The sequence below is a fragment of the Equus caballus genome, chromosome 20 (genome assembly GCF_041296265.1).
Source record: "Equus caballus isolate H_3958 breed thoroughbred chromosome 20, TB-T2T, whole genome shotgun sequence".
Lineage (NCBI taxonomy): Eukaryota > Metazoa > Chordata > Mammalia > Perissodactyla > Equidae > Equus > Equus caballus.
In genome coordinates, this window is record NC_091703.1 from 61,995,195 (window position 1) to 62,021,720 (window position 26,526).

The 26,526-nt window shown below is 36.0% G+C and overlaps 1 long non-coding RNA gene across 1 annotated transcript in view; it reads right to left on the minus strand.

Annotated features, from left to right (window-relative positions):
* Positions 1-1,297: 1,297 nt before the first annotated feature.
* The window catches only part of LOC138919304 (uncharacterized), a 28,223-nt gene continuing 2,994 nt past the window's right edge, over positions 1,298-26,526 (minus strand). The window contains exons 2-3 of the long non-coding RNA XR_011429369.1: positions 2,228-2,362; positions 1,298-1,720 (exon numbers count right to left, since the gene is read on the minus strand). This is a non-coding gene — a long non-coding RNA (uncharacterized lncRNA). The remainder of the gene's footprint in view (positions 1,721-2,227; positions 2,363-26,526) is intronic.

The window sequence follows — 26,526 nt, forward strand, 5'->3', positions numbered from 1 at the left end:
TAACTTGTTATTTCAATTGGTTAGAATAGAGTTCCCTGAAAAATCTCATTCTTAATTCCTCTGTGGTCATCCTTTCTCCAAGTGCATCCATAGTATCTACAGTGTTACAATCAGGGGTATGGTGTGGTGGTCAGTAGTGCAAAAGAATAGTTCAGAAATGAAAAATTCATTGTACAAATATTTATGCTATAGGACCAGTGAGAAAACAGAACTTGGTTTTGCCTGTTAATGTTGAAGAAAGACCTGGAAAGGGAATTAGCTTTTAGGTAAATCTTAAACGACAGATAGCATCTTTTAATCTTAAAAGATGGAATCACCAGGTGCACAAGGAGTAAACTGCCTTGGTTTACCCTGGATATAAGTTATAAGGGGATCATTTTCTGGAAAGACTTTAAAAACAATGATAATCCAATGAAAAGTCAACCTCATATAAATTTGCACCATGCATGGGCAATTCTAAACAGTTGCTGCAGTATTTTTGAAGTTTTTTAACATGGGTATTAATTTCAAATCAACATATTTTAAGACTACACTTTCACCGATGTTTTCATTTTACATGGAAGTTAATTTGGATAGTTGTCACTAAACAGTTGATTTCCAACACATGGATTTAACCTACACATGTTCATTTAGATTTTAAAGTATTAGTTGATTAAGCATCAGGATTATTTCAGCCACCTTTGAGTGTAATTTGTGAATTCAACCACTGTGTGCTACATATACCTTTATTTAAGCAGTTAATCCAAAATAAATAATGATAGTTCATTATGTGAAAATGAAGAAACTGAACTTGAGTTACTTCCATTCTTTTATTCTACTTGAGCATTTGAAGATTTTAAACATGTTTATAAACTAGAATACTGACAAAGATCACAGCGTGATTTGCAATTTTTTTTGTAAATGCAAATTTAGTTCATGCAAGAAATATTTGGCCTGGTGGCGCAGTGGTTAAGTTTGCATGTTCCACTTCAGTGGCGCAGGATTCACTGGTTTGGATCCCAGGTGCAGACCTATGCACCGCTTGTCAAGCCATGCCGTGGCAGGCGTCTCACATATAAAATGGAAGAAGTTAGGCATGGATGTTAGCTCAGGGCCAATCTTCCTCAGCAAAAAAAGAGGAGGCTTGACAGCCTATTTTACTCAGGGCTAATCTTTCTAAATATATATATATATATATATATATATATATATATATATATATATATATTTGGCTGAATTTGAACAAAAGGTATATATTCAAATTTAACTTTTTTAGAATTCTATTTTTTTAAAAACAAAGGAAGACAGGCAAAGAATGTGATTGTTCATATTATTACATGATTTTTATTAAAATCAATTTTGTCATAAAGAGGAGAGGGGTGTTAACAATGATTTGTTCAGGTTGTCAAGCATACTAGGTAAGCACTGAGGCATAACTCACCCAGGAGTTGGATGCAGGTAATGCGAGTAACATGGTGCGGCTGGGACATAGGGTGCTTATCATAGTTTCATGGGAAATGAGGTTGTTAAAGTAGGTAGGGGTATAAATTGATACTGTGTCCAGCCTATAACTTTACAAGTCTCCCCGTTGGTTGATTGATTGCTTCACTTATTTATTCATTCTTGTTCATAAATAAATGGTTATTTATTGAGCCCATATTGTATTCTAGGTATTTGCCACAGCACGAGCAAGAAAAGCTCAGGGTCGATCTTCACAGTTCATGTAGCTTAACTCGCAAAACTGCACAAAAGAGAAGTTGAAAAAACACATAGCTAAAAACTACTTACTACATACATATTCACTGCTGCTAAGAAAAACACTCGCGTCATTGTACTGGAAGATTTTCAGTAACATTTGCTCACAAATATTTTAAGTAGTACACGAAAGGCCACAACATTGATTAACATGTAAATAATTTTTACGTACATTTTAGAATAGCTATTTTTCATATCACCAGGTTAAATTGCTAGTCTTGCCATTGTTACATAAAACACAACTAAGGCAATCCAAACTAAATTTGTCAATTGTTTGCTTAGTTTTGGTTTGTTGTCTGGGCTTTCAAGTGTAGTTACACAAGCCAGTCCCTCCTTTGCGTTTAAAGAGTTCTAAAGAGTTTAAGGAAATATTTATAATGTCATCTACACTATTGATATTATTCATCTCAGAATAAAATGTGACGTCACCTTAATATTTTACAGCATTTTCTAAATATTTATTAGAATTACTTCCAGGACGATTGATGCTTACTCATCTGCAAAAAGCCACGTTGCTGGAAAGGGAGGTTTTCTTGTCTTCCTCCTTTTCTAGTCTTCTCTCTTCTCACCATGTCTCTCTCTTTCTCTCTCTAGAGAATGCTGTCCTTGCTCACATGTCTTCACTGAGCTGTAAGAAGTTCTGTTATTAGGTTTGTGATTGCTTTTTAAAAAGAGACTTTCTAACGGTACGTTTCAAAAGCAAAATATATCAATGTTTCTAAAGCTAGCTGCATATGAGGTCATATGATGAAGTCGGCGATTCGCAGCAATCTCAGAGTAGCAGCACCATTACTACAAGCACATGATTAGCAGTTTTTGCCCCATGTCTGCTTTTCGATTATTGGTGTATCTTTGAAAAACAGTATGAATTAAATTACATATTGTCAGAATTAGATTATACGTCAAGTCTAGATATCCAGATGGATTGTACCCATGGACTTACTGTTAGTAAAATTGGCTTTGGAACCTGAGTTGTCATATCATCTCAATGATCTTAAATTTTTTGACATTATTTATGTGTCTGATTATGCTTTCTCATAGCTATGATATTGAAACATAGAACCATTTATACACAATTCTTCTGAAACGATGTCACACTAAATACTTTGGCTCTGCTGCTTAAAATTAGTGTAAACCATTTAAAATGTGAAAAGAAGTTTGTGGGCATTGTAACTATTTCACTATCATTGAATTGCCATAACTGTGCTTAAGTATTAAATGCTACTTAAAGTTCGGACAACTACCAAAGTCACCATCCAATTATGGTGACTTTTAGATAAAAGCATTTCCTAGTCTTCATTTAATTATCTCTGGTTTCTGTAACTGATCATGAGTACTTACACAATTTTCCCAATAAAGTGATATCTTCTTGAACTATTTTCACACCAGTATAGAATTCATAGTGAGAAATGTGAGAGCAAGTTTAATTTGAAAAGTTGTGTGAGTACCTATAAAGAGAGACTGATTTATTTTTTACCAAATGGTATGTTAGACAAATTGTGTAAGCCCAGACTATTTTAAGGCTAGCTTTCTCAGACTCCTGTGTCCCAAGATAAGATGACAGTGCTATACTTTCACATAGACTCATGTCTTCAAAGACAAGAACATTGTCCATTTCGACCCCTTACTTGTTTACCATTTCAGACCAATCCCTGTCCATATCTAACTTATTAACATCTGTGTGAAACTATGACTAAGAATAGCCTCCAAAAGTACTCTAAGAACTCTTGCCTAACTGTCCTCTTTAGGGTCTTTAGTAAGACTCAGTCAAGTTCATGCTCTCACTTGCTCAATATGGCTAAATCTGTTTGGCAAAGAGTTTCCCAGACTGTCTTTGTATCGGGGGTGAAGACGGAGGGAGGCTTCAACGATAACTATGAGGTGAGATTCACACAAAATCATTAATTAACTCACTGTGTGTCAAGCATTAGAGCTAAACCTGGAATTAAGAAACTCAAGTCTACTGAATTCACCAATTTATTTGGTTTTAATCTACCAAACTTCCTCTAATTTCCAATTTCATCCTTGTATAGGTTAGAATCAAATATCTATCATTATTAATCATTTTCTAGAAAATACCCCCAACCACCTCTTTTCTCTCTTCCTCTGTTATATGGGTTTGAAGAAACACTTATTCTCTAGTTGAACTCAGCTGTCCACCTTTGCCCCGTCTGAATCACACAATGTGAAATTGCTAGAGAAAGTAAAAAAGCTAAACTGGCAATTTGCAGTTTGAAATCCACGAAACTCCACTGCACACACGAAACTCCTAGAAATCCTGCTGCTATTGCCCAGTAAGTTGCTTCCTTAGTCTAGATCATGACACATTTTGCTCTAAAATCTTTCAGAACTTTCTTTCCCTTACTGTCATCAAAGACTTTATTTTTTCATTGAGAAAACAAAAACACTTGACTGGAACTCATTACCTTTCCCATGAAAAAAGTCTTCCAAACTACCTATATCTACACGTATATTGATATACCATATTTCTGTCTGCTGCCATGTACAAAATGCCCCTGCTCCCTACAAAGTCCAGTCCCTCCATAAATAAGCGATGGCAAGTCAAATAAAAATGCCTGATAAGATGAGATATTTGTTCCTAAAATACTCATTTTAGAATACGTGCTCTTGGTAAGCATTTTATGTATTACTATCTCACTCATTTTTTAGAATTAAGATTTAGTAAGTTTATTGAAGAAAAATAAGCTAGTAGTTTGTTTTCCCTTGAATTTGAACTAAGTCTTTCTAAATCTTAAAGAGTAACTTATTAAAAAAGAAAGAGATGCTAAAATTTCAGGGTATAAGCTTGCACTTTTAGGAAAGTACGTCAGGTTATGGATGTCTCACTGACTGTGAAATTGTCCAGTTGAGAAATGTTAATCTTATAAATTCATCCTAATATTTATACTAGTTAATTGGTATTAGTGATACGAAGACCTGGACTTTGTTCTTTTATCACAAGCAATCTATTTTTAGTTAAGATTCAATTAATGCCTAAGAGTAAGGTGTTTCTTACACTTTATAAAGCTCATTTGCTGTTTATAAACGAATAGCTTTTCTAGTCATAGGCTTTTACTGTAAGTTACTCTCCTTTGGATGTTTTCCCTCATTAAAATACATCCCCTCAATGCATTGCATCTTGTTTGTATGTATTTGTGTATTGATACATATGCACATACAAGTCACATGAGTCACATAGATTTTTATAACATCATCCAAAACAATTAACATGTGTATTAGCTCAAAGGCTTGGATCTTAAAAGAAATTGAGCCACGCAGAGACCCCTCCAAAAATATCATCAACTCTGCTCAAGAATTTGGTAAACCACTTATGGCTAAAGATGGTACATCTCGACTGTTAGAATTTTTATCTATGAAACTTTAGTTTCTAATGGACAGATATCAAGTACTCCCAAACTATTAAATCTAATGTAACAAAAAATAATTGGAGGCTACTGGAAGACTCCAAATTTGGTGTACTGGAAGTATTTCTCAGGACCAGTTCCTTACTTTTGTCCATTATGGTAAACGCTTTTGTTGTCTTATTATAATCATTTAATAAACAGTAAGGAAAGGTATAATCATGAAAAGTTTAAGAGATAATAGATTTAGTTTTATGCTTATGAAGATTTGAACTTGTAAGATTAAACAGTATGAAGTTTATAGTCAGAAGTACATAAAAAATAGGATTACTTCAAAATTTACCTTAAAATGTAGCAAAACTGATAAATAGATAACCGACTGAAATATTTTTGCATTTATTTTTAAATAGCCACCATAATAATTAATACAAAATGAGTAAAGATTAATTTGTTAGACTATCTGTGTATATTTTCAGTAGAATGTGTTGCAGGAATTAGGTTTGACATTGATTGTCTCATTAAAAAAACAGAAGGCTTTTACACTGGATTTGATCAAAAAAGCTACAGTGGAAGTTAGAAGTGCAGTAATCAATATTATTAACTTAACAAATGACTGGGATCACTTCAATTAAAATGACTGGGCTAGAGTTTTTATGTTTTCTCATCAGGTAAATAATTTTAAATCAGTAAAAGTAGTATCTGAAGTAGTAAATTTCTACCATGGGTTGTTATAAAGACCCAACAGCAAAGACTTCTGAATGATGCCCCGACTCCTCATCAGATCAGGCATCTGGATGCCTGAGGGAAGTCTATGCAACATAAAGACACAAGCCTGTGCTGTAGAGCCCGCAGACGTTTGGATACTTTTGCTGTAGGAATAATGAGTTATATTATATATATTGAGTAGATAATATTTTCTGGTGGAAAAACAAAGGTAGAAATTGAAGGAATTCATCCTAATGAGTCAAGGGCCCTCTTAGAGCTTCCCAACTGAAAGCTTTGGCAAAGCTTATTTTTGTAGCAAGCCAGAGCAAAGATCTGCGAAGAAAAAGGAAAAATAAATGAACATGGTAACATCTAGTTCCATTGTATAATTTTGGAGTCAGTCTAAGAAATGGCGCTGAATTGAGGCAGTATCTGTATTGATCAATTTCTCCAAAAGCCTTATGACTGGATAAAAGAAATTTACCATATATGGTTTCAGCGATATATTTTAATCTCTTTCTTAGGAAGTGCTTACTTGCCTTAAAATAATTTTCTCCACAAGAATGTAATACCAAAGCACTCTAATTTTAAGAATTTGTACATTTTCATGGAAGATACTCAAATCTGGGCTGCCTTCTGAAAACCTATTTGCTTTATTGCTTTGTTTCTATCGTATTATATGGAGTAAGATAAGAGGGGAATAATGTGTATAGGAAAAGATAAATTTGTACTATTGATATAAATATTGCTAAATTATATTTATACAGTTTCAGACTGAGGGTTTATGTGATGATAAAGCATCCTTCAGTTCTCTGATATGGAATTGTTTTTTCCTTAATATGAAGAAATTCCTAGCTAATGAAGTAATGTTTATAATTGTAAGAATTGTATAAGTCAGAACAGATTAGCACTAAGTAGAAATACAAGGGTGTGACAACACCAACATTGTGCCCGTCTCTGATCTCCAGGAACATGTAAGCAAATGCGGAAGGAGAACATCATGTTTGGCAATACCTACTTATTTTAAATTTTGTATCACATATAATCAGATACTTCCAACTCTGAAAAATTTAATATCTTAACTTACACAGGATTATGAACCATAACCTAAATATTTTAACTATTAAGAAGCAGAATATACGAAAGCACAACTCAATACTTTTTGGTCCAAATGATTTATTTCACTGCCTGTTCCTGTTCCAGTTAACAATATACACATTAGCCTGAAACATAAAAATAATGATAGCCATGGGAAAAACAACCCTGTTTTCTAAGGAAAGAAATTGTAAGTTGTATGACAAGTACATTGTATTTTGAGAGGTATAAAGATACAGCCCAGAGCTGTTGATTATGTCACATCAGAAAGCAATGATTCTATCACAAACAATGATTATTGTCGTTACTCTTCACATGGGATCTTGAGGCCAAATGACTCAGAGTGAGACCTGTCAACTACAATTGATTTAACAAGGACAACAGCAATAAAGGACTTACATTCATACTGCTCCCTCAAATAGGGTCTCTAGAGGAACGCACAGACAGTGCTGGCTTGATAAATATTTCAAATAGCCTTTATCTAGTAGTTCTGAGAGTTTTGTATTGACAATATCAAGAGCTTTAGGGAGGTGTTCTGCATAATAAATGTGCAAATACAGTTATAGAAAGGTCTTTGAAGGATAATGCTTTTTAATTTAATAGATGGGTTGTAGGAAAGGTAGTCAGCAACTTGCCAGGGAATCTAACTGTAGCTCATGACACAGTGCCAACTCTATGACTCAGAATGTTCTATTGTAAGTTATTCAGCACATTCTGAGAAGTGATCCAAACATAGAAACACCTGAAACTTCAATATTGAATCCATTTACATAAATCATATTCAAGGAGTCTTCTGATCTTAGCACACACACCCGGTAATGCTCCTGCTGAGGCCTCGGAGAGGAGGTAGATCACTAGTATTTGATTAAAGGGAGATGATTTTATGTCGTTGGATGAGCATCTTAACCGAATTTGATATATAGGCCCTGAAAAGCTTTAGGCAAAGTAGAAGGAAGCATAATAAAAGTAAATAAACCTAAAATCTGAATTAGCTACATATCACACAAGCCTGGTAGGAAGGGTGTCTCACATTCTTGAAAAGCCTTTCCTCTCATTACTTAATCAGCCAACTGTCAATTCAAATAGGCTCATGGAACTCTCCATGCAGAGGCTCAGTCTTTGGATGTTAATGAATATCTCAGTGATGGCCATCCACTGAAGACGAGTGGGAGGATTCCAGGCTACCACCTAAGTTTTGCGAATAGAAATGCTGCTTTACTTGGTAAAGCCGCATTCTGTGCTTTCCTTTGGGGTGATTTATGGGAAATATGTGCTTGAATGTGTGTTTAAAACTATCATCAGTTGTTTTCAACAGGGAAAGTTCTCTGAGAGAGAAGTATTTTTAGACAACACAATAGTTAATAGAAAAATTGAAGCATTTCAAATAGACTTAGTTCCCGCTGATTTTTCTTATTGTAAATATATTCTTGTTTTGTAAGAGTTAAACATTGGTAGACATTCTGGGTATGAGGGAGCAATATCTTTATAAACAAATTGGTGTTATTATTGGATGATTATCATTGTCCCTTTATATATTATGATATTGAGAATTTCTAAAATTGAATGTACGTGAGGCAACTTACCTACTGGTCTGTCTATCTATCTATCTATCGATCATCTAACTGATAGATGCCTTTATCTAAAGCACTGACCATAGTCATTATCACTGATACAATGAGCCCAGAGGGCAGGATGATTAACTGAATCATCCTCCTAATTGGATGTGCGCAAATTCTAACCTTCAGAATAGAAATTGGAGCTAAATGTGAAGGTCTAGGTTAAATTTGGACAGACATTATGTTTTGATGAGGAAAACTAATTGGAAACTTAGGTAAGTTGGTCAAATAGATGATATGAACATGGTGGGAAGTAATGTATTTTTCCCCTAATGGAGAAAGCCTATAATTCCTTGTTGTTGTTTTTTTTTTTTTGAGAAACTTCTATTTTTCCAAATGCAATCTTTTGAAGAACAACAATAGATAAATATGTCGAGCACGTAAAACAAATTAGTTCTGACTGAAGCGAGGAGGAAGAATTACATGCTGCATGATTTCACTCTCTCCCTGTCTCCCACCATGCTGTACTTGCTAGAATGGACTCCTGTTATAAGAGCGTTTCCTTTGGTGGGAAGACAGTCTCACATACAGAGAAGTACATGGACTTTGGTGGGGGGTCACATAGTTGAAAATATCAGCTCTGACACTTTGTGCTGTGTGGCCCAGACGTATATAATCTGTTAGGCCTTTTGTTGAATGACAGGATTAGCAAAAATATGGGAGAAGTGTCTGGCATGTGGTAATAATAGGAAGAGCAGTAATAATAATAATAGAAATCCACGGTGGTGGAGCACTTTTCCTGAGGTGCTGTGGAACTCAGGTTAGATGGCCGCAGATGGCTAACCTGGTTCTTCCATGGACGCCTAGCAGGCATCCAGGAAACTGCGTGACTTCTATGTGCTCCAGGTTCTCCTCTCTATAAAAATGTCACTAGTTACCTAGAACAATATCTGGCTCATCTGTCAGTGCTCCATGAGATCTACTGTTATCATTATTACTAGTCTAGGTATAATTTTTGTCCATATCTTGCAGATTTTTAATGAAGACTAAATGAATTTCTACAGAAGGTGCTTAAAACAGTATTTTGCAGGTTTTAAGCACTCCCTGAGCATTAGTGTGATTTACCTGCATTGTTCAATCGTCCCAACAGGGGGGTTAGGTGGGTATCATTTTTATTATAATGTTCTTTAGGTATAAGACATATGGTAATTGTTAATATAACGTCAAAGTCACTTTTATCTTTCACCAGTTTGTCTATGAGAGCTTCTTCCAGGCTCATAAATTACTATTTACTTCAGGATAATTTGTCCTCCAAGTTAGAAAGATTTAACTTCTTTTCTGCACTTTTCAGTTAAGGAACGGCATATGAGTGTTTCATTGCAAGATCATGCAGTTAATGGTTGAGGCAGAGCTGAAAACTTATTCTCTTGACATAAAATTGATCAAATTATGTCTGCAAGCAGGCAGGGCATTTTTATCAAGAAAAAGTTTGCTGAGATTTCAGAAGACAGTAGAATACTTCTTTGGTGGAATAATTCCTTCCATCAAAGATCAGCTCCACTAATGGCTGTCTAGGACACTCTGTTAATTATTCTACTGTACTTCAGGTCTTGAAAATACACATTTGTTAATGTTTTAATGTTGATAAACACGATAATATCTAATGTTAATATTAATCATTCATGTTTTGTTGGCCAATTCAGATCCTCCAACTTTTGTTCTCCTCCTAAGAATTTTCTAAAGTCCTTGGGGACCCAGGACATAGGTTTTGAACAAGACCATTCTACCAAGGGGCACCAGCTGGGTTATTCCTCTCCAGCACCCAATATTTTCAGGCACTTAGTGCCATCAACTGCATGTTGAAGTCCTTGATCAATTAAAATGGCTCTATAGTTTTGAAGTCCTGAATGACAGATAGTCATGTAGTGTTAGTAAGAAGATGGGTAACAGGCCTCTGTTCCCTGACTTGGGTTTACTTTATTCCTTGGGTTTCAAAGCAATATTCTACGGGTATAATATTTTAGTGAAAGAGCATGTTCAGTTAACTGTTATAACCATCTCTCCCTCCCTAGGGCTTGGACATAGTTCCTGGGGTGGCCAGGGTCCCATCTTACAGACAAACTCCAATGTTCCAGATTTGCTCCTCTTTGGAGGACGCAGCCATTGAACGATCACTGAACTGGCCAGTTTCAAGAACTTCCCACCAGAGTACCAAACAGGGATAGCCATGTTTGAACCCCAGCCAAGAAGAGGGCTTTGACTGAAGCTGAGCATTATTTCTACTAGTGTATTGTATTTGGAGGTTAAGAATGTATGAATTTTGATATTGGGGAATTAGTTCACCATTATTCATGAGACTCTATCCAATAATGGACAATCCACGCATCACCCAAACACGCTGTAATGATACAGCAATAGTTCAGAGCGTCTGGCTCAGAGAACTTGCAGCTGAATCCTAGCTGGGTGACTGCAGAAAAGTTACTTAAACTTTCTACACCTCACTTTCTTCATCTTTAATATGGGATTAATAACACAAAAATATCTCATGGAAGTTTTTCTAAGAAGAAATTTAGCACAAAGTACTCAATAAACGATAGTTATTATAATTACTTTACATCATTAACAAATTTCTTTCCTCCACAAACCGGCATATATTTTAAGGCAATTTGTAATTTTAACTTGTTCTTGTCTTAAAAGAGAGACAGTGAATGATAGAGTATATGAACTAAAACATTAATAAATTATGGCACACAATTTATAAATAAATCCTCTGTGACATATCAAAAGAATGAGGCAGACATGTATTAACCCACAAAGATGTCTATATTGACAATGAATAAAGAACAGATTAAGAGCGAGCAAATATTTTATGATTTGATTTTGTAGCAATAAGGAAAATCTATATGCATATATGATGTCTGAATATTTGTGATTATATAGCAGTGGTATTATCTGGAAAGAGATTTCTTGACTGTTTTTATTTTATTCTTTTCTCTTTCTTTATTTCCAGTTTTCAGTCTGTGTTACAAGTAATCAGAAAAAAATAAAGCTATTTTAATTTAGAAAGAAGATATATCTGAGTACTTGTGAGCTGAAAAAAGTTCCATATTAGTTTATTTACCTTAATTTCTTCTGAATGCATGTGAAGAAAAATATCATCTTGTCATAATTAAAATTTCAGTCAAATCGGAATAAAGTTATTTAAATAGTAAATTTGCATTTTATATAAAATATGGTAATACAGTCTGCACCTGTATGTTTAACAATCTTTTAAAAATGAGTTGTTGGGTTTGTCTCAAAAAATATAAAGTAAAAATATAAGATCTCATAAACTTACTGGCAGTTTTATAATGTAATTCTCACTTGCGGTAAACTACTCTACTTTTAAGTAGTATGACCTCTTACTTATCTTCTATTTCATGTACACTATCAAGTGATTTATGCCTTCCCTAAATGCATGCAAGTAGTGATGATTTTCAATCTACAACTAAGTTTTCTTTATTCCTAAATATTCTTTTTTTTTATGGTAATGATTTTTCTCTTAGGACTTCAAGAAAATTTCACGTATACCAATTAGGATTGTGCACAAAAATTTAGGTCAATATTTTTAATTTCTAGGGGATAAGGATACTCCCTTGGATCTATTCTGATTCAAAAAATACAAAGGGTGTGACTTTCACGCTGAAGTTTTTGGCAATCTCCATAGTCATCTTCTAAGTGACATTTAAAAGCATATAAAAGGGTAGTAAAATCATAAAAATACAATAGTCGCTACATTGTATTCTCAGCTGAAATGAGTGTAATAACACAGCATGGCTACAGAATTGCTTTGAAATCTTCTCCTCTGAATAGATTGTAGAGGCATTAGGAAGAGACATAACTTGCATCTCCGTATAATACATTGTATGGGGACCATTTTCTAAGACTGTCTTATGTGACTCGGTTCCAGAAACAGGTCTTTGAGGTGTTATCAATAATCATCCTCTTTGAATAGGGAATGAGACAGAACCACTTGACAAGAAATTTAAACAGATTTTATTTTAATGACAAAAATATAAATTAATTAATAACATAACTAGATAAAATAGATTGTATTTTCTTTCTTAATTAAAACGACAAAGTGACATTTATTTGATTGTATGACTGATTTGTTAATAATGTGAAGATTTGGGTATCAGATTAGTGTCCCAAATTTAATTTAAGTGAAACTCTTCATTCTTCCCCAGGCACCAACTCACCACAACCAACAAAGATTCTCAACTCAAACACCTGCGAATCATCCTTAGTAACTTCATTTTCCAGACCCCGCATAGTCAAGCCATCAGAAGGTTCTACTGATTTTAATACCAAAATATATCCTGACTGTCCACTTGTATTTCCTTTGTCATTACCCTAATCCTAGCCATCTCACCCCATGTCCTCTTACACCACCTGAAATGGTCCTCTGTCTGTTTTCCCTGCTTCTGTTTTTGTTTCTTTATAATTTGTTCCAAGCGTGATATTTTAAAATGTATGTGAGATCTTAACACTTCTTTTTTTGAAACCCCTTCAATAGCCCTCTCTAAGCGATCACATTTAGAATAAGATCTAAGTTCCCCACATTGTCATAAAGGCCCGTGTGAACTAATTTGTGTCTACATCTAACCTGGTTTTCTGACTCTCTCCCTCTCCTCTCACCACCACTCTGCCCCTCACTCACACACTCAGGACACTGTAGTCGATTTATGTTCCTGCTCTAACCACACGGGAGCTTTCTGCTTTTGAAAGCTTGGCCTTGCTTGCTCCTGTTGCTTGGAATGTTCTTTCACTATATATTCATGTTATGTGAAGCAGCTCAAATATCACCTCCTCGCAGAGGCCTGACTGACCCCCCCTTCTGCTCTAGCAATCCTCTGCCCTGCCCCTCTTTATCATCAGCCCCAGATTATCTGAGCGTTTTTGCCATCCTCACACACAATGTAAGATTTTGAAGACAAGAGATCTTTTTTTCCTTTTCATCATTGTATGTGCCAAACAATTAGGACAGCAACTAACATCTGCTGTGTGTTGCTATGAGCATAAATTTTAGAGCTGGTAGATAGAAAATATATGGGTAGAATTTACATGATTTCCAACATAATTGATCTTTGATTTGCCTAAAAAATCCAAAGTGGATTTAAAATGGAAGATGACCCATATTTTACAACTTTTTATCAATAACTTGCTTTACTTATCTTGCAAATTAAGTTGTAATTAATTTGCAAATTGTTTCTTAAGCTTTTACATGATGACATTTTTACTCATAGGAAAATGAAATTTCTCAGTGCTGACAGCAGGCTACTCCATTCTCCTTTGGGTTGACTATTTGTATTTAAGTTTTCCTCATTTTACACATTGAAGTATTTGGGGTGCATGTACTATGATTATGCGGGGTCACAGTTAACATGTCTGTGGGAAAAGACATATTTAAAAATAGAAGTATTGCTGTTACTTAATGAGATTTAGGGCAAAAAATTATGTTAAGAAGAGAGTACTATAAAACTTTAAACTCTTCATATGTCCTGCTGGGAACACTTCAAACATCATCGCTAAAACCACCACGACTCCCTTCCACCACCCCATTTTAACTTCTGGCCCCATTTTTCTTTTTTACTTTTAATAATAATTACTCTCAGATTTGTTGAACATGTTATTCCACTACTATATTTTTGTTTTGCTATATTTTTCTATCTTCTAATGCTGAAAGATTAGATTATTTATTTTAAATTTTCCTCTAGGGTGTTCTATTTAAAAAATATATATGCATATATCATAGATTTTTCTAATGTAAATTTCTCACTGTAGTTTGTTTTTGAACTTAATTTCTAAAATCTCTATGATGTAAGACCTGGGGTTGAGTATCACTTAATATTTATTTCATTATATATCATATTTTATAAAGTATAATAATATATAAAATATTTATATTTGATATCTTTATTTTGTTATGGTCAAAATAGACCTTGTATTGAATTGGATTCTTCTTTATGCTCTATTATAGAGACAATTGTTAAACATGTTCTATTGAGATTCGAAAAGCATGTACTTTTTTGTTGATAACAAAGTTATCAATATCCTTATATATCTATTTTAACCAGATTTATATTACAGATTTATATCATATGCTCATTGTGATATCAAACATTTAATATTGACTTTTGCTATAGTATGATTTATCATGCCATTATCTAAGCTTTATATAACACATTATCAGTACCCCATAATGTGCAATAAATACATTATATGTGTGATACAGTAACATTAATTTTGTTTTAATAGATTTAAGTAAGACCTACAAAGTGCTCCATTCACTGCCACAATTATTCTACTTAACTTCTCCTGTCCCCTAAGCATTTAACATGGATACTGGGCACCTAGGTGATACATAACATGAGCTGTAATGCTCTGGGCTTCCCCCACTGCCATGAGCTGGACTATGGTTTCACTCTGGGTGCCTGCATGCATCAGCTCCTCTAAGAGGAGTGGGCATTTGCCAACCGTTCTTTATAAATGTTGCTGCCTTCCCAGAGTCATTCTTCCTGCCCACTCTAACTCAAACAAACAAAACAAAAGAAAAACACCCTTGCCTTTTCCAAGATCTTCTCTTCTGCCTGCAAGAAATGGTTAGTTTCTTATCACTAATGGGTTTCACAGTCAAGTTGGTCTCATCTACCATATATCTTCCACAATTTCTGTAGGATTAATGGTGTCCTTGTTTTTTTCTAGTGCTTCTTCTGGGGGTTTTCTAAATTTATGTTTCTTCTTTCTTTTTCAGTGGAAACTTGATTTAGAAATGAGGTAAATGTATGCTTTCAATCAGCTACTCTTGAACCAAAGTTCTCAAAACCTTTGGGAGAATGTTGGTTACATGATGATCCATCTGCTTCCATTGTCCTACGAGGCCCTCTGTGAATTGGCTCAGTTTCTTCTTTGACATCATCTACACTAATCTCACTACTGCCTCACCCTTCTCTCTCTGCAGCAATCACACTGGCCTCCTGTTGCTCCTAAGAGAGCAGGCTTGCTACTGCCTCAGGGGTTTGAATTGGCTCTTCCCTCTGCCTGGAGTGCTATTACCCACATATCTGCAAAGTTTCTCTCCCAATCTTCTTCAGTCTTGGCTCATATGTCATTTCTTAGTTTCTCAGGAAGGCTTACTCCGAACACACCAATTTTAATACAGTCTGTTCCACAGTCTGGCTTTACTTTCGTTCCCTTGCACTTACCAACTTCCGTTGTTATGAAACTATTAGGTTTATTCTTTGTTTGTTGTGATTCTATCTTCTCCCACAAGAATATAAGCTTCAAGGAGGCAGAGATTTTTACGTCTATACTATATATTCCAATGAATAAATTAATGTCCAATGAGAAAATTAATCTCTTCAGAGCTACAATCACTAATCATTTGAGCTTGCTCCTCAGTCATTGTGCACAAGAAAGCACACTGGATGCAATTCCCCTTGGGAAGGGTGAGGTCCCATGACCAGAGGCCAGAGCAAGATCAACTCTGTCCTGAATCACTTATGGTCTATATGGGATCAAATGCTAGAAATTCAAAAGGTTCTGCATGAGGAGAAGGTCCTAGAGATAGGCATCAAGAAGCTGAAGGATGAACGACAGTAATGAAGGGTTAAAGAATGAGAATATTTCTAAAAATCCTCATCAACAATATAATTACCCACGTAGGACTGCAGCAATGTTTTATCTCAAAAGAAATTCTCAGTACATACATGATTTTCTTTCTTTGGAAATATCAGGAAGAGAAGAAGGAAAATGTGACATAAAACACATACTCCACATGCTTGAGCACATGTACATGATGAGAACAGGAGGCAGCATTTGCCTGGTGCCAACAGGATTTACACAGGTGTAGTCAAGTTCTATTGGTAACCAGCACACGGAGACAACATCTATCATCTTTACACACTAAAGAAACGAACCCAAGGTCATGCTATATGTGAAGGCTTGCTCATATTTAACTTTATTAATAAAGCTTCATTTGTGACAAAATATCAGCAGTTATAAAAGGAACAACTGGACTTTAAGGAAAACAAACTCACAGAACCCACATATTTTAGGAATGAGTTTTTAAGCAAAAAAATAACTGTATATCCTATTCTAAATGCTTTCAAATTCTTCTTCATGAGATGCCACTTTATTTGACAAAAGGTGCATATAAAAAGATTTCATCAGACTTCTAGACTTCCGAGGAGAGTTACTACTGTAAGGAAGCTATAAACTCAGTATTGCATGCTAGCAGTTCAAGTATTACTTTGAATTACAACATTTTCAAAAGCTGACAAAAATCCAATGCAGTCTTTTTGAACTGTAGTCACTCTAGTAATTCTCACAAATATTTTCTGGAGGGCAGATGATGTAGTGTGGTTAAAAATTTTGGACCAAGGACAGAATGATTCTTCCCTGGCATTCAGGTATTAAACAGGAATTATAGGAGGTGATTATCCTTGTCACCTTGCCTGAAGTAATGATGTTCTGTTTTTTACAGAGCTATCAAAAACCTGCTGTGTCAGAAACGAGTGTGATTTCAGGCTATTATTAAGCATACAAATGTAAGCTTCTGATTCAAATCATACTTTGAAGATCAATGGAAACATGTAAAGCTATTTTAGAATTTTATACCGCATGTTTCACATTTGACCTATAGAATTAGTATTTTTCTTCTAGATATTTTATGTTGTCTGGGGTCACTTTAGACAATGTCTAAGCAAATGAAATTGCTGGCATGACTCTATAATAAAAAGACTGTTAACTAAATTACTTAAATCATTCAGACAATAGAAGGAAAAATCTCTCAGATTACTTACTTAGGCTCATGAGAAACAGAAGTAAGAAATAAAACAGAAGTCGGATATCCTTGGTTTAATAGCATTTATTTTCCTGTCTATGAGTAATTGCTTAAGAAAAGCACTGTTTGCATACAGTAGCATTTAACAATTTTAAAACGAAGTTTGTGACTTGCAAATAAATCACTTAGAATTATTTTTGGACATATAATTGGTATGGCATTTCAATTCTTGTCTTACTCACTTTCAATATTCCACTTAATTATTTTGCAATATTCTATGGAGACTCTATTATATTAGTCTGTTAAAAATGACTGTGATATTCAAAAGTGTTTCAGAATATTCCCGGGAAGAAAAAGGGCAAATATCCTTTCAATAAAAGCGGTAAATATCTACTCTTTCCTTGCTGTGAAGAATTAATTTTCCCTCCCCCTCACACACACTCAAAATATTTTATAAAATGTCACAATTTAGACTGTACATACCCAGTTAAACACAAAACTTGAGTGATCTGGAAACAATACATAGTGAGTTGTGGGGTGATAAAGGACAACCCTGGGAAAGAAGAAATGAACATGGAAAGCCTCCACAATCTTCTTTCATTTTTCTTTCTGTCCCAAATGGAAACAGACTTTGAGGCATGAAAATTTAGGAAGTCCTTGCCAAGTTTTTTTTCTTTTTTTCTTTGAGAAACTAGTTGTTTCCATGGTTAAATGGATGCTTCAAGAGAATCAGTAAAAACAATAAATATTCCTTTTGAAACAGGACAATAATCAGGAGAATTTTTTTTTTCTGGTAAATTAGTCCATTTAATTGAAAGCCTAGTTTTTGAAGTGAATATTACCATAAATGTGCAAAAGATGTGATTAAGTTGAGGATATTTAGAGGAGGGTTTCTCCTGGATTTTCCGGGTGAGCCCTGAGTGCCTTCACACGCATCCTTTGAAGAGAGAGGTACAGGAAATTTTGAAGCTGATACACAGAAGAGAAGACACAGACAAGAGGAAGCGGCAAAGCGACCGCGGAAACAGAGACTGGAGTGACGCAGCCACAAGCCAAGGACATCTGCAGTCCCAGAAGCTGGAAGAAGTAAGGAATGGAATCTCCGCTAGATCTCTGCCAGAGGGAGTGCAGCCCTGCCCCCACCTTGACTTGATGCTTTTGGCTTCAGAACTATGAGAGAGAACATTTCTATTATGTAAAGCCACTCAGTTGTAGTCATTTTTTTATGGTGGCCCTGGGAAACAAGTACAAGTTTGGGTGCCAGAAATGAGTTGTTGCCGTATAACAAGTACCTAAGAGGGTGTAATTGGCTTTGGGATTGGATAACAGATTAGGGCTCAGAAGGAAATGAAGATTATGGTAGATAAACCTTCTATCATCTTAGAGAATATGCATCTGGCCATAAAGAGAATATTGGAAAAATATGAACAGAAAGGCTCTTTTGGTGGGAGCTCAGAGGCAATGAGGAACATGTTATTGAAAAGTGGATGAAAGGAGACCCTTATCGCTTACTAGAGGCAGAAAGCTTGGCTGGATTGTGTCCTGCAGACGTGCGGAAAGAAGAACTTATAGGCGGTGAACTTGGCTATTTGACTGAGGAGATTTCCAAGCAGTGTCGAAGGAACAGCCTGGTTTATTATCGCTGCTTATGGTAGAATGTGAGAAGAAAGAGATGAATTGAGGAAGGAACTGTTAAACAAAAAGTTCGTTGGACTCCCAAAATTCTCCAGGTAGAGAGCAGGCTGGTAAAACTACTCACATGCAAATATGTGCTACCATTCAAGAACAAGGAAGAAAGACTGAGGGCGGAACTTGGGGCACAGAGGGGTGAGCTGCAGGCCAAGAGTAAGCAACCGCAGGACCAGAGGACAGAGCCTCGAGTCCCAGAGGATCATTCTTGGGCCTCGGAACCTCGGGGAGTTCGCCCTGCTGGATTTCAGAACTGGTTGGGACTGTAACTCCTCTCTACCTCCTATCTTCTCTTCTGGAACAGGAAGGTCTGTAACAGCTGTACTAGGCCTGTCCACCAGCGTATTTGGGGAACACACAATTTATTTTCTAGATTCACAGGTCCAGAAAACAAGAGGAATTTTGCCCCAAAATGGATAATATTCAGGGTCTCACCCATACCTAATTTAACTGATTTAGAGGATGATATTTGCACTCTTAAATGGATGATGTTTAGATAAGATTTGAATTGATGCTATAATGATTTGAGACATTGGGGTGCGTTAGGATAGAGTGAGTATATTTTGCAAGTGGGATAGATGTGAATCTTGAGGAGTAAGAGAGTGGGCTGTGGTAGGCCAAAAAATGGCCCCCCAAAAGATATTTCATCCCCTAATCCCCAGAAACTTTGAATGTTACCTTATGTCAGAAAAGAGTGAATACTAACTTATATGGCAAAAGATGTGGCTTTGTTAAGGATATTTAGAGGAGGAGCTTATCCTGGATTATTCCCATGAGCCCTAGGTTCAATCAAATATAGTCTTCTAAGAGAGAGGCAGAGGGAATTTTAAGACCAAACATGAAAAAGAAGACAGGGAAAAGGAGGCGGCAATGGGACAATGGAGGCAGAGACTAGAGTGATATAACCACAAGCCAAGGAATGCTTGCAGTCACCAGAAACTGGGAGAGAACAGGAAGAGATTCTCCCTGGAGCCTCTGGAAGGAGCGTGACCTTTTCAACAACTTGTTTTTAGTTTTCTGGCCTTCAGAACTGTGAAAGAACAAATTTCTGTTGCCGTAAGCTACCCTTTCGTAATAATTTCTTAAGGCATTCCCAGAAAACTGATATAGCTTTTGCTGGTTCGTGTGATTGCAGGGCTGGCTAGACAAGTCTGCAATTTGTAGGGCAGGCCATCAGGAGGGGCAGGCTGGAAAGCTGGGGGCATGCGCTGCTGCTGCAGTCTACAGGTAGAACATTTTTCTCAGGGAAACCTCAGCTCTGCTCTGAAGGCTGTTCAAATATCGGAGCAGGCCTCCCAGGTTATCGAGGATAATCTCCTTTGCTTAAAGTCAACTGACGGTAGATGGTAATCCCGTTTGCAAAATATTTGTATAGCAACACCTAGATTAGTTTTTGTTTGAATAACTGAGTGCTAGTACTATGCCAAGCCAAGCTGACTCATCAAGCTGACCATCACAAAAACAGAACAGGTATACACACGAAGAGGATATAATGGATGGACGAAGTTCCAGCATTTAGGGATGCTGGAAAGAAAAATGATAATGTTTCTTCCTAGAACTCAAAGGAAGAGTAGGATTATTCTGTAACAGATAACAGATGAAGCATAATGTAAAAAGGGTAGCTAAAGTATATTTTGATTTTTTATTCATTTATATATAAAGCTCTGGTGACCCTGTACGAAGAAGTATAATTTTATTTTATATACATATTGTGCGTGTGTGTGAAATTGTAACATTAGTCTGCTGAAAATAAATGTGAAAATTTTCACTTCCTCCACCTTCGAACCAGGAAAATATGCAAATGAGGCCCAGAAAAAGACATGGGCAAATGAAAGCCTACAGGAAGTTCTGATTTATTACATGGAATAGTAAAAATGAAGAATGAATAAGGATGCCCTTATTACGAGAGAAGTGTTATTTTTCAGCTGTTTTTTTAAACAAATCTCAAATATTCCTATGCTGACATAGATAAGGCACAGAGACTGCACCCCTCTTCAGTATTACTTTGCAGTGGGGTATGCGCTGCTATCATGGACTCTCCCTTAACAAGTGTTATAATCTTTAATATTAGTTGGCGGGTAGAAGAGGAAAGTTTGTCTTCACTCCTGCCAAATCACTTTACAATGTATCTGAAATGCTAATACACAGAAACAAGTAAAATTTGCCAGTTTCTAATGTCATATTTTGCCCTTAACACAAAATGTATGAAACAGGAAAAGACAAGAAGCTCTAGAATAAGTTCTCATGCCTTGATTAATGAGGGTTCACCCACAGACGGTTTCCATTCCGAACTCTGCCTTTCTTTGGTGCCCCGAGGTTTTGTTAACAACCCAGGGAAATGTACAAGAGTGAGACTTAGGACAAGGCAGAGGGAAGCTTTCTTTTGTGGACTATGAGAAGTGTGACTGTGAAAGGGAATGGAAAAAAAGAATCTGTGTAACGCCCTGACAGCAGGAGAATTCTAACGCAGTTTAAGTTAAGGAGAGAGTACAAATAAAAGTTAAGGATCTAGAAATGTATTTTCTTAAAACTATGTTTGCCAGTATGTCCGCTGGAGTTACTCCAAGGTGTATGTACCCCTCAGTTCAGGCTACTGGTACAGATAGTAGGTGGGAAAATCAAGGAAAATGCAAACAAGAAGGAGCAAATCAAATGAACTGATGTAGACAAGAGGCAGAAATTTGGACAATTCCTGAGCTAAGGAGGTTATTGCAAATGAGCCTACAAAGATATTTGCATGAAACAAGGCTTTGTCATATTTCCTTCCTTCTTCAAGGTGGGGCCAAGTTCACCTGGTGCAAGACCTGTGGAGATCTGACAAAGTTCTGAGAGAAAATATGGTTTTCTACAACTTCTCATCTATTATCCTTTTTTTCAACTGACTAATAGATGGGAGGCGTTGAGGAAGAACAAGGAAGATCGCTGACAGTTCGTGGAGTGCTTTCTGGCCCCTTCTCTTCCTGTCTACCATGATTACTGACATCATTAAGAATGGGAGGCATTTTCTGTTCCTTTGCTTTGACTGAAATCTAGAAACCAAACACATACCCATCTCCTCCATGATCCTGGCCTGTTCTAAATTGGACTGGGCATGCAGAGGTGAAGCAGAGCCTTTCCAAATGGCCATCTGACCCCTCCATTCCCAAAGAGACCAGGATCCTGTACTGCTCTCCCTGAACCTATTTCCCAAGAAAGGTAGTCTGACATGTAAAATATACTAAGCAGAGATAACCGCTGTAAAGGCTACCTTAGAGATGTATAAATATTGCCTATGATAGGGTAGGCACTCCATGAAAATACACTCGGAAGACACAGCTTAGCAAAATACAATTTTAAAGCAGCTTGCAAATAGAGTTTTCTGGCATAAATTGACAACCTTATTTACACTTCGTTAAATTAGCTCCTCGAATGCAGATTTTGAGAACTACCTGAGGCTTTAACCCATTTCATATGTAGAAGTAGTGAAAAGGATGTGTAAGTTGTCTTGCCTAGAACTTACTGGCCACACCTAGCCGTGACTGCAATGAATGAAGATGATACTTTCTGGGCTACGGATCCAGCTAAGATCACAATGTGTCTGGGGTAACTTTGTTAGTGTCTGTAACTATGCCATGTCATCAAAAGCTTCCACAGAAAATGACCACAGTACTTTAAAATCTTAGAACACGGTCCACCAGTGCTGTGGTTAATGGGCAGGTAATGTACTTTTTTAGTACATTAAATGTGTAACTAGCCACAAGTCAAGAGCCAGTTCAGGAGGCATTGGGGATTGTCAAAATTAATCCTAGTGCATCTTGAAAATTCCCCAAATCAGACTACATTTTGTCCTGCAAAACCCAAAAAACCTCGTCTCTAATCATCGGCTCTTACACACTATACTGGGATGATGAGTGAAGAAGTTTTGAGCGGGGTTCTTCTCTGCCTCTCTACATTCATTCTCTCCTTCAGTTGATGCGTATATAGTAAGTGCCTATCTTATCCCAGATCCTATTCTAGACTCTGGCAATAGAACAATTAACAAAGAGACAAAAATTCTTTGCCTCAACAAGTCTAAATTCTAGTTGGTGAACAACAATATACAAAATAAATATAAATCCTGTAGTGTGCTAGAAGATGGTCCATGTTACAGAGCTCAACAAAGCAAGGCAGTGGTAGTAAGCACATTTCAGAGAACTACAATACGAAGCATGTTCACGGGCCAAAATTTGGTAAACACAATTTAATATTTGGTTAGGCAGTTCTTTGCTATCTTGGAATTGATAATCCTCATTACTCTAATGTCTAATCTATAACCTTGACTTACACAGAGTAAGCCATTAAGGCATCATGTATGCTGGAGAGTCATTTAACTATCTGATCCTGAGACTGGTTTATCTGTTAGGTCTCATGCATAATTCTAATATCATTAGACTCAAATAAACTGGGAAGACCTACACAAATGAACATTCAAGTCTGCCTTAAGCTCAAATCAAATCTTATCACGATGTAGTTGATTTGTTTTAGGCCGTTTGACGCTAAAAGTAAAGAGCAATCTCAGAGATAAACACCATCTATTTAAGACTAACGCTTAGTTTTGAGTAAATGGAAGTTTGTTCAATTTGCTGACCATCTTAGCAGCCTGGTTTTTCTTTTAATGTGCGGCTTGTATGATTTCCTACCCTGTTACACTACTATATAGTTTTTAAAGTATTTCAGGAAACACATCCACTATAATAGAAATTGCTTCTGCCTTTGGAATTTCCAGTTTACACATAAGTCCACCAAATGTCAAAGCTATCTTGGAAATGTAAGGCATGTTGGTATTAGAGACACCTCCAGGCAACTTCAATGTCTGAGAGAAATTACACTGTCTCCCCTTAACTATCTTCGTCCGCATCATCTCTTCCTAGAGGAATCCAGTTCGAATGAACATCGTTGCCCACTTTGAAGAGGAAACAATGTTTCATAAGAATAGACAGTGGGAAGCAAAGTTCCATCTGTTTGCCTTGGACAAATGTTTTAGGAATGGTGTCCAGAACATGGTCATATGGCCCTTGCCTTTGATTGTATTTGCATCTTAGGTGGATTTATTTATTACTGTTTTTTTTTCCCAATTATTTTTCCCCTGAGCTGTTGATGAAACTTTCCGTATGTAGCAAATACATTGATAGATTAGTTAAAGTTCAGCATTTTGGGAAGCTGATCTTCCCAATCATTGCCAGAGCTTATCCACTTCAACCCTCAATAATAACATAAACTGATGAAAATAAAACTTAATTATAAGTCTTACGGATGTTAAATTCACTTTCATGAATTTTTGAATATTCGAATTAATATTTTACAGCTCAAAGTAAAAGCTTTAATCATTTAATCTATTTTAGCACGGTTTCTATCACTTTAATTAAAAGGTATACTAAAAGACACAATATTATAAGAAATTGCCGTTAGTTTTTTAACAAAGGTATATTTAAATATTCTCTCTTGGCTAAAATATTGTATTACAAATGGAAAATTTAAAGATGTAAAGCATCTATTGATATTACAGTAAAGATGATATAAGATATCACAGTGAATATTCAACTTAGACAAGCGTAATTTCCATTTATTTTGGCACTGTAATCTCTTGTTGCAATGAGTTGTGATTCTCACAAAAAATGAAAAAGGCAATGGAATCATTTGCTCCTTTGTTACAAACAATACAGACTTAAATGCTATCTTGGTGGGTAGATATAGATAGCTGACGTTGTGTATGACTGTAGATTCTTGGTTTATAATTAATTGAGGGCCCCACCTGGTGGTGCAGCAGTTAAGTTCCCACGTTCCGATTCAGCGGCCTGGGGTTCACTGGTTGGAATCCCAGGTGCGGACATATGCACTGCTTGTCAAGCCATGCTGTGGCAGGCATCCCACATATAAAATATAGGAAGATAGGCTTGGATGTTAGCTCAGGGCCAGTCTTCCTCAGCAAAAAGAGGAGGATTGACAGCAGATGTTAGCTCAGGGTGGATCTTCCCCCCCAAAAATATATAAATAAAAATAAAAAGTAAAAATTATAATTAATTGAGAAAAATACTGGGTGGCATTGGGGAAGAAATAATTATTTCAGGAAAATCTATAGGAAACACAAATTTGGAGCATAGAGGAAGAAAGAAAATTTAACTTACATAACACTATTACTTTCCAAAGCTTGATGAAACCATATGTAAACACGGCTATGTGAAATTATATTTCAAAATATTGGATATTTTCTTTAAAATTCTGTGTGGGTTCTTGTTTTTGTGTAGATAAAACCTTTGAGAGCAGATTTACCCAAGTAGTTGTTTACTCTTTTAAACAGGCAAAATACATTCCAAATATATTTAATCATTGCCAAATGCTTCAGTAGTTCACATATTAGGAAATGCTGTAAATAATACCTTTGGGTTCTCTCTGCTTGTTAAGCCATATCCAATTTTCTTGGTCCAGTGTTTCTAGAGATTTGTATTGCTTTCTAATTCAGCATAAAAATTACTCCAACCACATGCCTTTGAGAACATATAGTTTTATTCTTTGGAGAACTGAAACATAGTCTAATTATTTTTTCTCCACAATTCAAAGAGGTAAAGAGAGGATCTATATGTTTGTTTCTTATTTAATATCTCAAAAGATAGAGATTTTGCTTTTTTCACATTAGTGATAATTCTTAACCTGTAAGCTGTTTGTACACTCAAATTATGGTGAATAATTAAACAATTATCTAGATAACAGAAACAGTGGTTTTCATCAATTTCATGAACACACACTTGATCTTAGCCAACAGGCCGAGGAGCCATCTCAATTCATGAACATACAAATGAAAGCAAGCTTTTATGATATGAATGCTCTAAATTAGAGGCTACGTTCTCTGATTACCTTTGCTAATCATTTACTTGGTATCATTTTAGTTAATAACCTCAAGGTTATGGTTTTTTGGTTTTTGTTTTGTTTAGTTTTGCTGAGGAACACTCACCCTGAGCTAATGTCTGCTGCCCATCTTCCTCTTTTTGTATGTGAGCCACCTACAGAGCCGGCCACTGACGAGCGGTGTATGTCTGAGCCTGGGAACCGAAGCTGAGCCACCTAAGTGGAGTGCAATGAACTTAACCTCTGGGCCACCAGAGCTGGCCCCTCATGATCATATTTTTGTTGAGTTGTAACAATACCATTTCATCAGATGCAGTGAAAAACCTTAAAAGACTGTTTGAGAAAGAGAATAATTTGATAATAACAGGAAATGTCTTTGTGTGTGTGTGCGTGTGTGTATGTCCTATGGAAAGAATGCAAAAATAGTCTTAGGACACATATGGGTGATACTAGAAACCTTTCTGCTGCAGAAATATTGATTACTAAGTCTTTTCTAATTTGTTGTTGGCATGTGAATAGTATCGGGTATAAATGACAATGAATCCTGTTTTGGGCTGAATTTTCCTATTTTAAAGCCCTAACCCTTACCTTAGAATGTGACTGTTTTGGGAGAGAGGGTCTTTACAGGGGTAAGTAAGTTAATGAGATCATTAGGGAGGATAACAGTGACCAGTGTCCTTATAAGAAGAGGAAATTTGGA